The sequence below is a fragment of the Oryzias latipes genome, chromosome 16 (assembly GCF_002234675.1).
Source record: "Oryzias latipes chromosome 16, ASM223467v1".
Lineage (NCBI taxonomy): Eukaryota > Metazoa > Chordata > Actinopteri > Beloniformes > Adrianichthyidae > Oryzias > Oryzias latipes.
Window position 1 is genome coordinate 25,389,359 of NC_019874.2, and position 13,051 is coordinate 25,402,409.

Here is a 13,051-nt window from a genome sequence, read left to right on the forward strand (position 1 = left end):
AAACGGTCTATGGTGCATAGGGTTGGGCGATGTCCCCTAATTTGGCCGTTGACGATGTTTGCTGTCAACCATCGGGATGGACGATGACATCGTCGGGGGGGGGGGGGGGGGGGGGGGTATTTTTTTTTTTTACATTTTTCGTTCTTATATAACTGCTATTCGTTATTTTGCTTTTTTCATTTTATTTCCCAACTAATGGTTAATCCGCGATGATCCAATATAAACTCAGGGAAGTGACTTTAACAGAAAAAGTAACAAACAAAATAGAAAAGAAGTAGTCCACTCCCGCACTTAGCGGAGTGGACCGGCGGAGTGCGGATTTACAGCTTTGTGTTTGATGGGAAGGGGGGGGGGGGGGGGGGGGTACATGAGCGGTATGTGTGGGAGATTTAAGACTGCGATCCGTCCCGCAGCTCTAGGGGTACTAGCTACCGAACTCAGAACCGGGTCTAAACGTGTGTCTGAGCACAGCACGGATCGTCAGCAGACAGAGGTTTGAGCATCAAAGCAGAAATGTCGCTCAGTCCTTAGAAAACATTCAAGCCATCACGTGGATTTGTATTTCCAGTCGTGTCCCGACTAAATAAAGGCTGATGTTATTCACAGGATGCAGCGCCACCCAAAGCTAATGTTGTTAGCCCATGTTAGCATACTGCTAATCCTGGCTTCGTTCAGAAAAAGCACTGACCACACGGATTAAAATTCAAATGATGAGCGAACAGGTGTTTCATAATAACCGTAACATTATTAAAAGCACGTTTAGAAGATCATCTCGTATTTTACCGAGCTGACATGTCAATATATAGCCGCTCGGCGCTGTTATCGTTTTGTATTGAATTGTTACATTCAATAAAGTTTGGAAAAAAAGCCGCTCGGCGGAAGTTGTATCCCCTTCCGGTTTTCAAACTGCGCATGTGCGAATACTGCGCATGTGCGAATGATTTATTCCGACCGAAATTGTGACCTTAGTGAACGTTTTTATATTCTGAAAACATTTTTTGGGCCCATCTACACGGTTGGATTCTAATCCGACCATTGATCCCATCAAGATATTTTGTACATGTAACCGCGGCTTATGGTGTCGACGCGCAACGTGGCGGGGGCGTGGCATCACGATGGTGGTCTCTCCATCGGGATGTCAGTCACCCATCACGATGGACGATGATATCGTCCATCGGCACAACCCTAATGGTGCAGACACATTGTGAATGGGATGACCCTGCAGACCCTATGAGGAGTGCAAAAATGTCTCCCCAGAGTCAGTCAGTGACTGACAGTCGGCACTATTTGGGAAAAAAAAAAAATCGAGGTTCATTTTTCTGTGAACTCTGCAAATGCAAGAATTAAGCCTTCTGACAGGGCTCCAGACTGCGACCAATTGGTCGCATTTTGCGACCAAAATTTGAGAGTGTGCGACTAAATTTTACATCCAGTCGATCATGTGCTACCAGTAAATTTGCCTCCCCCACCCTTCGTATTTTTAATACATTAAACGTAGAAGGGGCACGTCTATGATCAATGAAATAATCAATGAGACGCGAGCCCACACGCACGCAGGCAGACACACACACTCACGCACATACTCATGAAACGCGAGCACACATTCGCGTGATGCCTAGGGGGTAGAGCCAAGAGATATTCGCGCGCGTAAACATCTGTGGGAAGTAAAACTTAGACAAATATCATCACAACCTGATCTGTGCGCGCGCCTGAGCTATGGGTAAGTGAACTATTGATTCATTCTTCCGACCTGCGGCTGGTGTACCAGGGCCAGAGTCTACAGCAGGGGTCTCAAATTTGCGGCCCCCAAGATGATATTTTGCGGCCCCCGCCTTAATATGAAAAAGTTCAATTTTAATGCGGCCCGCCAGTTTGTATGTAAGACACTTTTTCATTGTCGTGCGCGGAGCTGACAAAGCAACCAATCACAGTGGGGTATATGACTCTTGGGGGCGTGACAATGACAGGGCTTGAAAGCAGGACACCTGACAGCCCCCTCCCTCCCCGGACCACATTAAGGAGTTCCTTACTTTCTTTTTGAACGTATTTTTTCGCTCGTAATTTTCTAAATACATGCAGTCCGTGCTGAACTTTTCTCTGGGTCGCACAGAACCGGAGGAAGGTTTAGGGTTTTGGTCAAGCGCGCGGCGGCGTGTCACCCCCGACCACAAACGGTTTATGTACGGCGTTAGGGCAGCTCACCGCTCCCGCGGGAGTCGGGTCAGCTGAGGAGAATAAATGTCCCACACCTACATGCGTGACAGCTAACGGGGCTTGAACTTTAAATATGTGCGAGTGACAAGATTTAGTCTCAGACACACTGAAAACACGTTGGGGAAAATGCAACGATAGACGTGTTTAAGATGATCTAGCGCCGCGCCTGGATCGTTGGGGAGACCAGGCGGGGGGGTGGGGGGGGGGGGGTGAAGGCAAATGAAGGACAACAGGAAATTGGAGTTGTCCTTACCATTCAATTTAGTTTTAATATTCCTCTCCCCCTCAGTATGATCTGTGTTATTATATATTTTATGCTTATTTGAATGTTTTGTAATGTATGTAGCCTTTTTTTAATCAACTGGTATTTTAAATTATTTTGATTGATCACTGAACTACAAAAACCATCAGGACACATGTCCCATAATGCATTATTTTGTAGTAATCAGGGCAGCTTTCAGTCATTGCAGTACTAAATTTCCAGCTGTGTTCGCTCAGGTTGGGGTCTTGCTCCCACCCCTTTCTCTGATATTTTTGTTTTGATTGACAGGTGATGTTGGAGCAAAAACAAAAATATACATCTCACACCAGGGGCCTGTTTCAGAAAGGAGGTTAAGTGTAAACTCTGAGTGCATTAACCCTGAAATCAGGGAAACCCTGGGTTTTCCGTTTCAGAATGGGAGGTTTGTTAAACCAGAGAAAGCAGAGTAAGTCAAACCCGTTTCTGAAAGAGAGGTAACTTCTACTCGGAGTCCGTATCCATGGTTACTTATGCTGTGAACCTAACCTGGTCGGGAGCAGGTTTTATTCTCCAAACTCGAAGTTTTTGCTGGTCCCCTCCCCTTTTTAAAGACGAACGACGTATTTTTTGCTTTAACCTTCATTGCCCACATTTCCGTCACACAGAGACGGTCTAAGTGACAAGAATGGCTTGTCCTTTTTTGGAGGACCCAATAGACGAGGAGGCTGCATTAATTCATAGAGAATTATATTTACCTCGTACGAGGATTTTGAGAAGACTCGATTTCTTTTTCACTTTTAACTGCTGCCATGTAATTTTAATTCCTACAGGATTGCATCTACATGAAAATGAAATCAGGGACATTGAATTAGATTAATGTAACAATTATTTTATGGAAACACAATTTGCTAGCATTGCTTACTTTCTTAATCCCGTATAAACCTATACCACTTGATCAATACAAGGGTAGTGTTGCAGCGTGTGTGTGCTGAGCGGGGTGCGATCCACGAGAGACAAGGGGAGGGGCGATTGCAGGTGCAGATGGGGGGGGGGGGGGGGTACGGAGCGGAGGTGTGTGCGTGGAATATATTGTGTGTTCGGAGGACGGAGCACTTAGTTCAATAAAGAGAAGGTGTCATTCCCAGAATAACTGTTTTGGAGTAATTCTTAATCCGCTCTGGAGGTTGAGGGTTTCCAACGGGAAGTGAACCCCGAAGGAGAATTCCCTTCGGCCCTGAAGGAAATCTCCCCTGCGCTTCTGACCACGGTCGGAAAAAAGAGAGAAAAGAAAGGAGAAGCCTTCGCGCAGCGAAAGGTTCAACAGTAGACAAAAGTTCACTTTTAAAAACACAATTGCATGTATTAATATTAAACTGACCAACGTTTGCAAGAGGGGAAGGTTAACAAGAAAGTCCTCTAAACATTACCGACGTTAAAGGCATTTTTCCCCAGATTGGTTCTGTGCACTATGCAGCATTTCATGCATTTACACCAGGAATAACACTTCAAAAGTACACCTAAATATCACCATTTTTTATTTCACACCGTACGCTATTTAAAAAGTTATTACAGCCAATATTTTATAACAATGATTTAAATGCAAACTTGCGCATTAACTTGAGCAGCTATGATTTCCCACGCTAACTGTCTCTGTTTTGCAGATGCAGCGGTGTTGCCTTTCTTCTGGAATATGTGCTCATATTCACTGTAACTCTGCAGCAGCACGTCAAGTTCAGCTGGCGAAAAATATGCAGACCTCTTTTTTTCACGGTTGCCATGGTGACTCGTGATATCTGCGCTCCATTGATAATGGCTTCTTATAGTCGCGGTGCGCACGCTCACCTCCGAATCAGTCCACTCAGAGTTGATTGATCTTACTCGGATCAGCTTCTCTGAAACAGAAAACTCAGAGTTGTTAATCTCCCGATTGACCAACTCAGAGTTCAAGTTCAACCTCAGAGTTGGTTGAACCTCCTTTCTGAAACAGGCCCCAGGTGATCTGTGCAGCTTTGAGTCCACCTGGGTGATCTCAAACACGCTTTGGTGTCACCAACATACATTTCCATCCGTTTTCTTTACTTATTTGTACTGTCATGACAGCAATGGTGCTGTCAGTTTACCTTGTTGTTGCATCTTCAAAAGTGCAGATTAAAATGTGACACTGAATTTGAAACTGCACATTGTAATTTCTGCATCTATTATTAAAGTATTTATTAGTAATACAGTGGAAATGAGTAGATTTGAGCATGTTGATTGTATGCGCCCCTAAATTTTCTGGTTGTGCCCCTAAAATTTTCAGTTGGGGGCCACTGTGCTCCTAGAGAAAAAAGTTAGTCTGGAGCCCTGCTTCTGATATATGTTTTTTTTTTAAAAACACGTTATCATTTTTAAAATTTACTCATAAATTACTGTTACAGGCACAGCCACTGCGAGTAGCCCAAGTCTGTACTAACTGACGGACACTGAGCTAGCTTAAAAAACACCTTAGCATGCCACTGACTGAGTTGGAGGAAAGAAATCAACAACTTACCGTGCAAACTCCAAGATTTTTACTTGAATCTTTTCCAAACAAGCAAAACAAATGTTGAAGATTCATTCCACGGATTAAACACCGAAAAAATACGACAGTAGCTCGTCAAAGGTTTCTCGTTCTTTGCACTTCTCCCGCTTGCCGACTACCGCTCGTTGGTGACGTCAACCACAGAGTTTTCCCTCCCACTGGGATCAACCAATCAGAAATCTGTGTCACGTGAGGCTTTGATACAGTTTGAAATTTAAATCGGGTTACTACTGGCTTCTATTTGTTCAATATGATGCAGACTAAAATAAAAACAAAAAAATATTTCCAGCTTGTAAGGCTACATAAAGGGTGATTTTTAAAGACAAAAATAAATGAACTCAAACTGCACCACACCTAAAGGTGTTTCATTTATTTATTATTTTTACTTATTTATTTATTTGTTTGTTTTTTTGTTTCAAAAATACAATATGGTTTTTGTAGTTCACTTTAAGCTGATCCAAATTTGATCCCAAATTTCCTTTATTTAGCTGAGACATCAATCTGTTAACTTTTTTATACACACCAACATATACGTGTGTGTGCACTTGCATGTGTGTATGTACGTGCATGTGTGCCAGTGTGTTTGTGTTTATCTAAACCAGTGCTTCTCAGTTTTTTTGTGCAAAGTCCGTACGAAAAAGAAAATGTTTCGCTCCCCTCACTCTCCGCGGTGACTATAAATAAGATCAGTGTCAGTGTAAGTATACCTAAAATTGTATCTTTTAACATTAATAAAAGAAAACAAATTAATATAAATCAACTTTCAACAAATTTTAACTTTATTTTGACACACAGAAACCCTGTTATAGTCTCAAACAGAAAAGTAGTTTAAAATAAAATCAAAAAATCTGTAGGTCCTTCTTTAAACTAGAAACGTTTTTGACCAACTGATGCTAAGAAAAATAATTCAATAAATAATATTATATGTGAATTGATCTGAAACATCAACACAGCAGCACCAATATATTTAACGTTTTTCGTCTGAAGAAATAGGTATAAAACATTGTGTTGATATTTTCTAAATTGCATAAATGAATAAAAACAGACAGGAACATTAATCCAGAATAAATCAAGTTAAATCTTAAATATCGTATAATATTTTTCTATCCATAAAAATTATATTATGTCAAAATTATGCGAATATTAACATGCTGTGGAACAAAAGAAACAAAGCCTGGAAATATTAATAATAAGAAATAAATCAAATTATTCCATTGTCTTTGCTCTTTTGTCAGTTTATTTAAAGCTGGACTCCCGGCATCATTTTAACAATAAGTTCATTTCTGCTTGGTGTGTGATGTCCTCTGCTTGTCTTTGTGAAATGTAGAGGTTGAGATTGTTTTGTTGCTCAATAATTTGAGCAACAAGAGACAGAACCATGCATATCTTTCACTGAGACATAACTGAGATAGGGATTTGAAGTAAGGATATCAAACTGAGACATATTTGAGCACAACGTAATATGTCTAATTTTTCTCTTACCTGAGATCTGGAGAAGAGACAGCTGTGAGAGAATTTTGAGATCTCACACAGTGCTCACTGTAAGATTTATTTCTCAGGAAAAATGTTTGAGAAGAATGAGAGAAGCAGTTTAGTCTCAAACAGTTCTCATTTATGTCTAGGAGACGTAAATGTGACAGAAACGAGATCTAATCTTCAATGTTGCTTTGCTATGGGAAACTCAACCTAACATTACTGGTGTAACCGGTCGCTTTCTGCGTTGTGCTGGTTAATATATGGTATGACACAGTGTTACCTCTTGGAGAGAAGCCTCCCTTTATTCTGGTAATAAAACAAACAGAAAACAATACACTGTGTGATCCTGCCCACTCCAGTTCCTCTCTGACAGGAGGTCATGCAAAAGGGGTGGGGAACAGTAGCCTTTGGAATATAAAGGGGAGTCAAAAGAAGTAGAAGAAGAAGAAGAAAAGAAGGAGGGGCTATGACTAGGAGTGTAATGCAGCAGTTTGTTGGAGATCCCTCAGGTATGGCAACCCTTGAACAGATTTTGTGCTATTATAAAATAAGTTAAAGGCTGTCCCGGTTACACTGGTACAACAAAAATGGTGAGCAATAGTGGAGCTATCCAGTCATACAGTTCTGATCCAGATTCCAGCTCAGACGTGGAAAACTATGTATTTGTCTGCAAGTGGATCCATCAGAATGGAGCAGAGCAGGAAACTGGTGGCCCCTCGACTGTAGCAGATGTGTCAAAGCTACAACCTTGTTACCCACCATCAATGAAGGCAAAAGTGAACGTTCATGTGTCCATCTCTGCCACAAAACTGAAAAACCTAAAAACTATTTTTAAATTTTCTCTTTTCACTGAAACCACTAAAAGTTGCCTCACATTTAACGCATGTACATTAAGCTGACAGTAATTAAAACTGCACACAATATAGCAGAAACATTTTCATTTCATGTTTTCGGGCACAAAACTTACTCATCGTTTTTGTTACATATATATATATATATATATATTTGTTTTTAAGAGGGAAAAGCAGAACCTTGACAAAAGTGTAGATCTGATAAAACGTGTTGGTTTACTTGTTGTTTGGTGCTTCTTTGATGAGAGCTACTGACTTTGCTTTCCCCCCCTTTTTTTTCCTAGACCTGTTTTTATTGGTCGTGCAGCAAATCAGGTGCAAAGTAGGTAAAAAAAAAAAAAAAAAAAGACAATACTCATCATTGCTTACCGTCACACTGTTGTGGAAACGGCAAAAAATAATATCATCAATTTCCTGTTGAGACTATAAAAGCAAATAACTGATAAAAACGGCGAAGCACAGTGAATTTCAAACACAAGGCAAACTCACTTCAGAAATATGAGATTTATTCAAAATAATTTAAATGAAAAGTTCACAAGGTTAAATTAAGAAGATTTCAAGAACCTGCTTAGAATGCTTACTAACTGGTTTACTAAATCATCATTATTCATTGGAATTCAGTGATTGGGCGGGACAATGTAAAGTTAGAACTCACATTTAAACCAAACCAGATGTTGAGGTATGAAGTTATAAGGTGTCTGGAAAGAACACGGTATCACAACACAAAGTCCTGATTCTGCTGAGATTCCTTCATCACTGACAGAGATGCAGAATCCATTAACACAGTCTGGTTGTCCCAAGACTGAAGAACCTGTCATTGCAAAAAAAAATCACCAAAGAAAGGTTGGAGCAAATATTAATAGCTAAATGAAGAACTTTGATGATTGGCTCAGCTCAATATTCACCTTGACGGGGTGGGACAATGACTGCATTACAGCAGACGCTGCATCAGTCTGCCTGTTGATCTTAAGGGCTCTGCACCTTCACAGAGAGGACAGTTACATTTCTCCCAGGGACAAAGAGACCAGAGACCATCCTTGAGGTTCCCCGGACCCCATACTATATGCCAGCCTCCACAGGAGACCACTGTTCCAGTTATCTTTAAAAATGGAAACCACTGCCTGCCAATCTAGTGGTGCTGTCCTTGACTGTCAGGGCAGACTTGAGGAACTTACTGTGTGTCAAAGTCTTTTGGATTTTGCATGGATTTTATTTGCTTAATTGTGTTTTAACGTTGTTGGTACTGTATGTTTTATTAAAAATGTCTTGTTTTTTTATTGTCTCATTGCATGACTCTTCCTAATGAACATTAAGAATTTTTTTAGTAAATAGTAAGGCCAATCTGCTTTGCAGTGACACATGCTGAGAAGCAGGAATCAGACCCATGCCGAAGGAGAACAAAAGAGGATCACAATGGAATGAAGAGAGAATTTAAAGATTTAGCACTAGATTCAATGTAGATTCTGTAGATAATGCCAGTTTTAACATTGAATTTATTTCTTTAATATCATTAGTAATAAAGTATATACATTTGATTTTGATAAATGGTCGAATGAATAATCAAATAGGGCCACCATGAGGTGTTTTCCTGGACTACTAATCTCCTCTGCATTCTTATATATAAAAGTTTGTGCAAAATGTTTGTGTTGTGTTTGATCCAAAGCTGTAGATAAATTCAACTGTACTTTAAGTTTAAATTGGCAGCTTCTGCTTCTTAACTTATAGATGTTGTTGCATTTCTTTGAAATATATATGTGGGCTTTACAGACATAGAAAAGACATCTGTAAAGGGCCGTGCACACCGGGACGAAAATCGGCGCACGTTATTCGCCAGCGTTTTTCAACACGTTTATTGTGTTCACACCCAGGCGATTTTCGCTGACGATGAGCCGAGTGAACTTGCAATTTCATTCCCTGACATTAGATGGCGCTTAATGTAAAACAGAAATAATCCTGAACAGAAGGTGGCGCTGCGCAACTTTACGCTTCTTAAACTCGCTTTTCACTCAGAAGAAGAGAGCAAGTATTTACGCGTTTGTCAGAATCATACAAAGAAAACATGAATATTTCAAGCACCAGTTGCTCCAGCTTCAGTTCCAGCGATGAAGAAATGATTGTTCTGTTGAGAAAGACGCCAGAAAAGACGCCGATTTTGGGTACATCCCAGTTACGAGAAGAGAAGAATATGGGGAGTTTTATTGACTGGTACAAGAGCTGAAAATGTGCATTGTCATGGGCGAATGTCATGAGCGTTTTCGGGGATATTTTAGAATGTCCGTCATTATTTCTTCACGGCAGTGTAGACGCTACTTGGCGTCTATCTTCTTCGCTGGTATATGTGCTCAGAAAGGCAGTTTTGTGTTTGAGCGACCCCAAGTTGTGTTTTACTATAACTTCAGCAGAAGCTCCAGACACGTGTGCAAAAGCACCATTCTCATTGGTCGTATAGTTTTTGACGCGGTGCGTCAAACAAAAAAACGAACCAGAGGTGTTTTTTTAAAAATGACGCTTTTACGCGTGGCGTTTTTCGCGTTGGTGTGCACACTCACATTGGTGCCCTTTGTTTAGTCACGATCCATTAAACGTCGTCGAATATCGCGCACGAAATTCGTCCAGGTGTGTACGGGCCATAAGACTTTAATATTTTATTCCCAAAAATGAACAATTGATGAATAATAAACTGTAGAATGAACACATCTATGTTCATAAATGCAGATTTAGATAAAGTGATGAACAACATTAAATAAAACATTTTCTATTTCCTAGCCCTTTAACTACCCCACCAAGAAAAAAAGCTGTCAAAAAATTATGTGTTTGCATTTCTTACTGCTTTATGTAAGTAATGACCAAAATCTGTTTAGTTTTTTTTTAACTGACCTTTTAGTTTTTTAAATAATGACCTTTACCAAACGGTTGAGATGTCCTTTATGACAGAAATGCAAAAGAGCTCAATGCTGTCCTTGAAACCTTTGATCTCATTCATTATGTGAGTTGCCCCACCCACAGCAGACGGCACACTCTGGACCTGCTCATCACAAAAGGGGTTAATATTTACAATGTCAGTGTGGTTGATGTTGCCCTCTCTGATCATTTCTGTGTATTCTTTGACCTGTCTGTTGCTCCCAAACTACCGCCTGGTCCTGCAGTTGTCCAAAGGAGACAAATAAATGAGAGCACTAGGGCACAGTTTGTAGAAAAGATAAAGCCTGAAAACGCCTCTGGTCCCAATGTTGATGAAATGCTGAATTCTGTTACTTCTAGCAACTTGAATGTTCTGGATGCCATTGCCCCTATGAAGGTTGAATTGAGAAAACATAGACAGAAAGCTCCCTGGAGGAACGATGATCTAGTCAGGGCACAGAAACCACAGTGCCGCAGAGCTGAGCGAAAGTGGCGCAAGTCAAAACTCCAGGTTCATTATGGAATGGATAAGGGGGAGTTGTACGCTTACAACCAGATCTTATGCAAAACAAGGGAAAAGTACTTCTCTGAAATCATTGGAAGTTGCAGCAGCAACTCTCGTGTCCTGTTCAGAACAGTAAACAGATTAACTAACCCTCCAAACCAGCTACCAATAGAACTGGTTTACACACCTAAATGTAATGAGTTTGCTGTATTTTTTAATGACAAGGTTCAGGGCATTAAAAAAGCCATCAACTCCACAACATATATAACTATCCAACGGCCACCTACTCACTCTAAGCTGACTCACTTTGTACCTGTCACTGAACAAACTGTCCAAGAGACCATCACCCGTCTGAGCTCGTCTACATGCTGTCTTGATGTGTTACCCACTAGATTTCTAAAGTCTGTCCTGAACAGTGTGTTGCCATCAATTACTCAAATAGTTAACATGTCTCTTCAATCTGGAATATTTCCCGAGGCCTTAAAAACTGCAGTCATTAAACCTCTCCTGAAGAAAAGCGGTCTTGATCCCACTGTACTGAATAATAACAGACTTATCTCTAATCTGCCATTTTTAGGAAAAGTCCTTGAAAAAGTTGTCTACCAACAGCTCACTGATTTTCTCTTATTAAACAATTCATTTGATGTTTTCCAGTCAGGTTTTAGACCCCATCATAGCACAGAAACTGCTCTTATCAAGGTAACCAACGACATCCGCCTGAACACTGATGATGGCAAAGTCTCTGTCTTAATCCTGCTAGACCTGAGTGCTGCCTTTGATACTGTTGATCATGGGATCCTTTTGCACAGACTCCAAGACTGGGTTGGCATCTCTGGATCTGCCCTAAGTTGGCTCAAGTCTTATCTAGAAGACAGGAAATATTTTGTTGAAATTGGGAGTTGTGTCTCAGACTACATGGCCTTGACTTGTGGTGTGCCCCAGGGATCGATCCTGGTACCCCTTCTGTTCAACCTCTACATGCTGCCACTAGGGCAGTTAGTACGCAGTAATAACATATCTTATCACAACTATGCAGATGATACTCAGATCTATGTGTCACTGACAACAGGTGAATATGGGCCGGTGGATTCACTCAGCCACTGCCTCCAACAGATCAGTGCGTGGATGCAGAACAACTTTCTCAAGCTAAACTCAAACAAGACCGAAGTTATTATTTTTGGCCCACAGAAACAAAGAGAAAGTGTCAGCAGCTACCTTCATTCTTTGTCTCTTAAACCCTCAAATCAAGTCAGTAATCTAGGGGTAATCATGGACTCTGACCTGAACTTTAACAGCCATATCAAGTCAGTAACATCAGCGGCATTTTACCATCTGAAAAACATTGCCAAAATCAAAAACTTAGTGTCAAAGCCAAACCTGGAGATACTTATTCATGCATTTGTCTCCAGTAGGTTAGACTACTGTAACGGCCTGCTCACCGGCCTCTCCAAACGAGCTGTAAAACAGCTTCAGTACATCCAGAATGCTGCTGCTCGAGTCCTGACCAGAACCAGGAAGTGTGATCACATTAGTCCTGTGCTCAGGTCTCTGCACTGGCTCCCTGTACCTCAAAGAATAGACTTCAAAGCAGCTCTGCTTGTGTACAAGTCTCTCCATGGCCGAGCACCAAAGTACATCTCTGACATGTTAGTGCCAAATGAACCATCTCGTACTCTGAGGACCACAGGGGCCGGCCTCCTGTTGATTCCCAGAGTCAGAACTAAACAAGGGGAATCAGCGTTTCAATATTCTGCAGCTAAAATCTGGAACAGCCTCCCTGAAGTCGTAAGAGAGGCCTCTTCTGTGTTCATGTTCAAATCTAGACTTAAAACATTTCTGTTTAGCCGTGTATATGACTGAAAAGTCCTATCTGCACTTTTCTTTCCTTTCCTTCCTTTATTTTTAAATCAATTTTCACATTTTTTCTTTTCTTTTAAAGTAAATTTTACATTGATTATTTCTATGATGTATTGTGATTTTAATGCATTTTTCTGTTTTGTGAAGCACCTTGAATTACTTTGTGTACGAATTGTGCTATACAAATAAACTTGCCTTGCCTTTAATGGTAAAAGTACAAAATTTCATACAGATACAACAAGTATTTGAAAAAATCATATAAACCAATTAATTTAGACATCATTAACACTCAATATTAAGGGCATTTATCTCCATTCTTTTTATCATGCCTCAAACATTAACTTTCTTTTAAAACAAAGCAAATGTTGACCTCTATTTCCTGGAAGTTGTTTGACAGTACAAAGATTATGGACATTGACTCACTTTTGATGGTATTTCATAAAGAA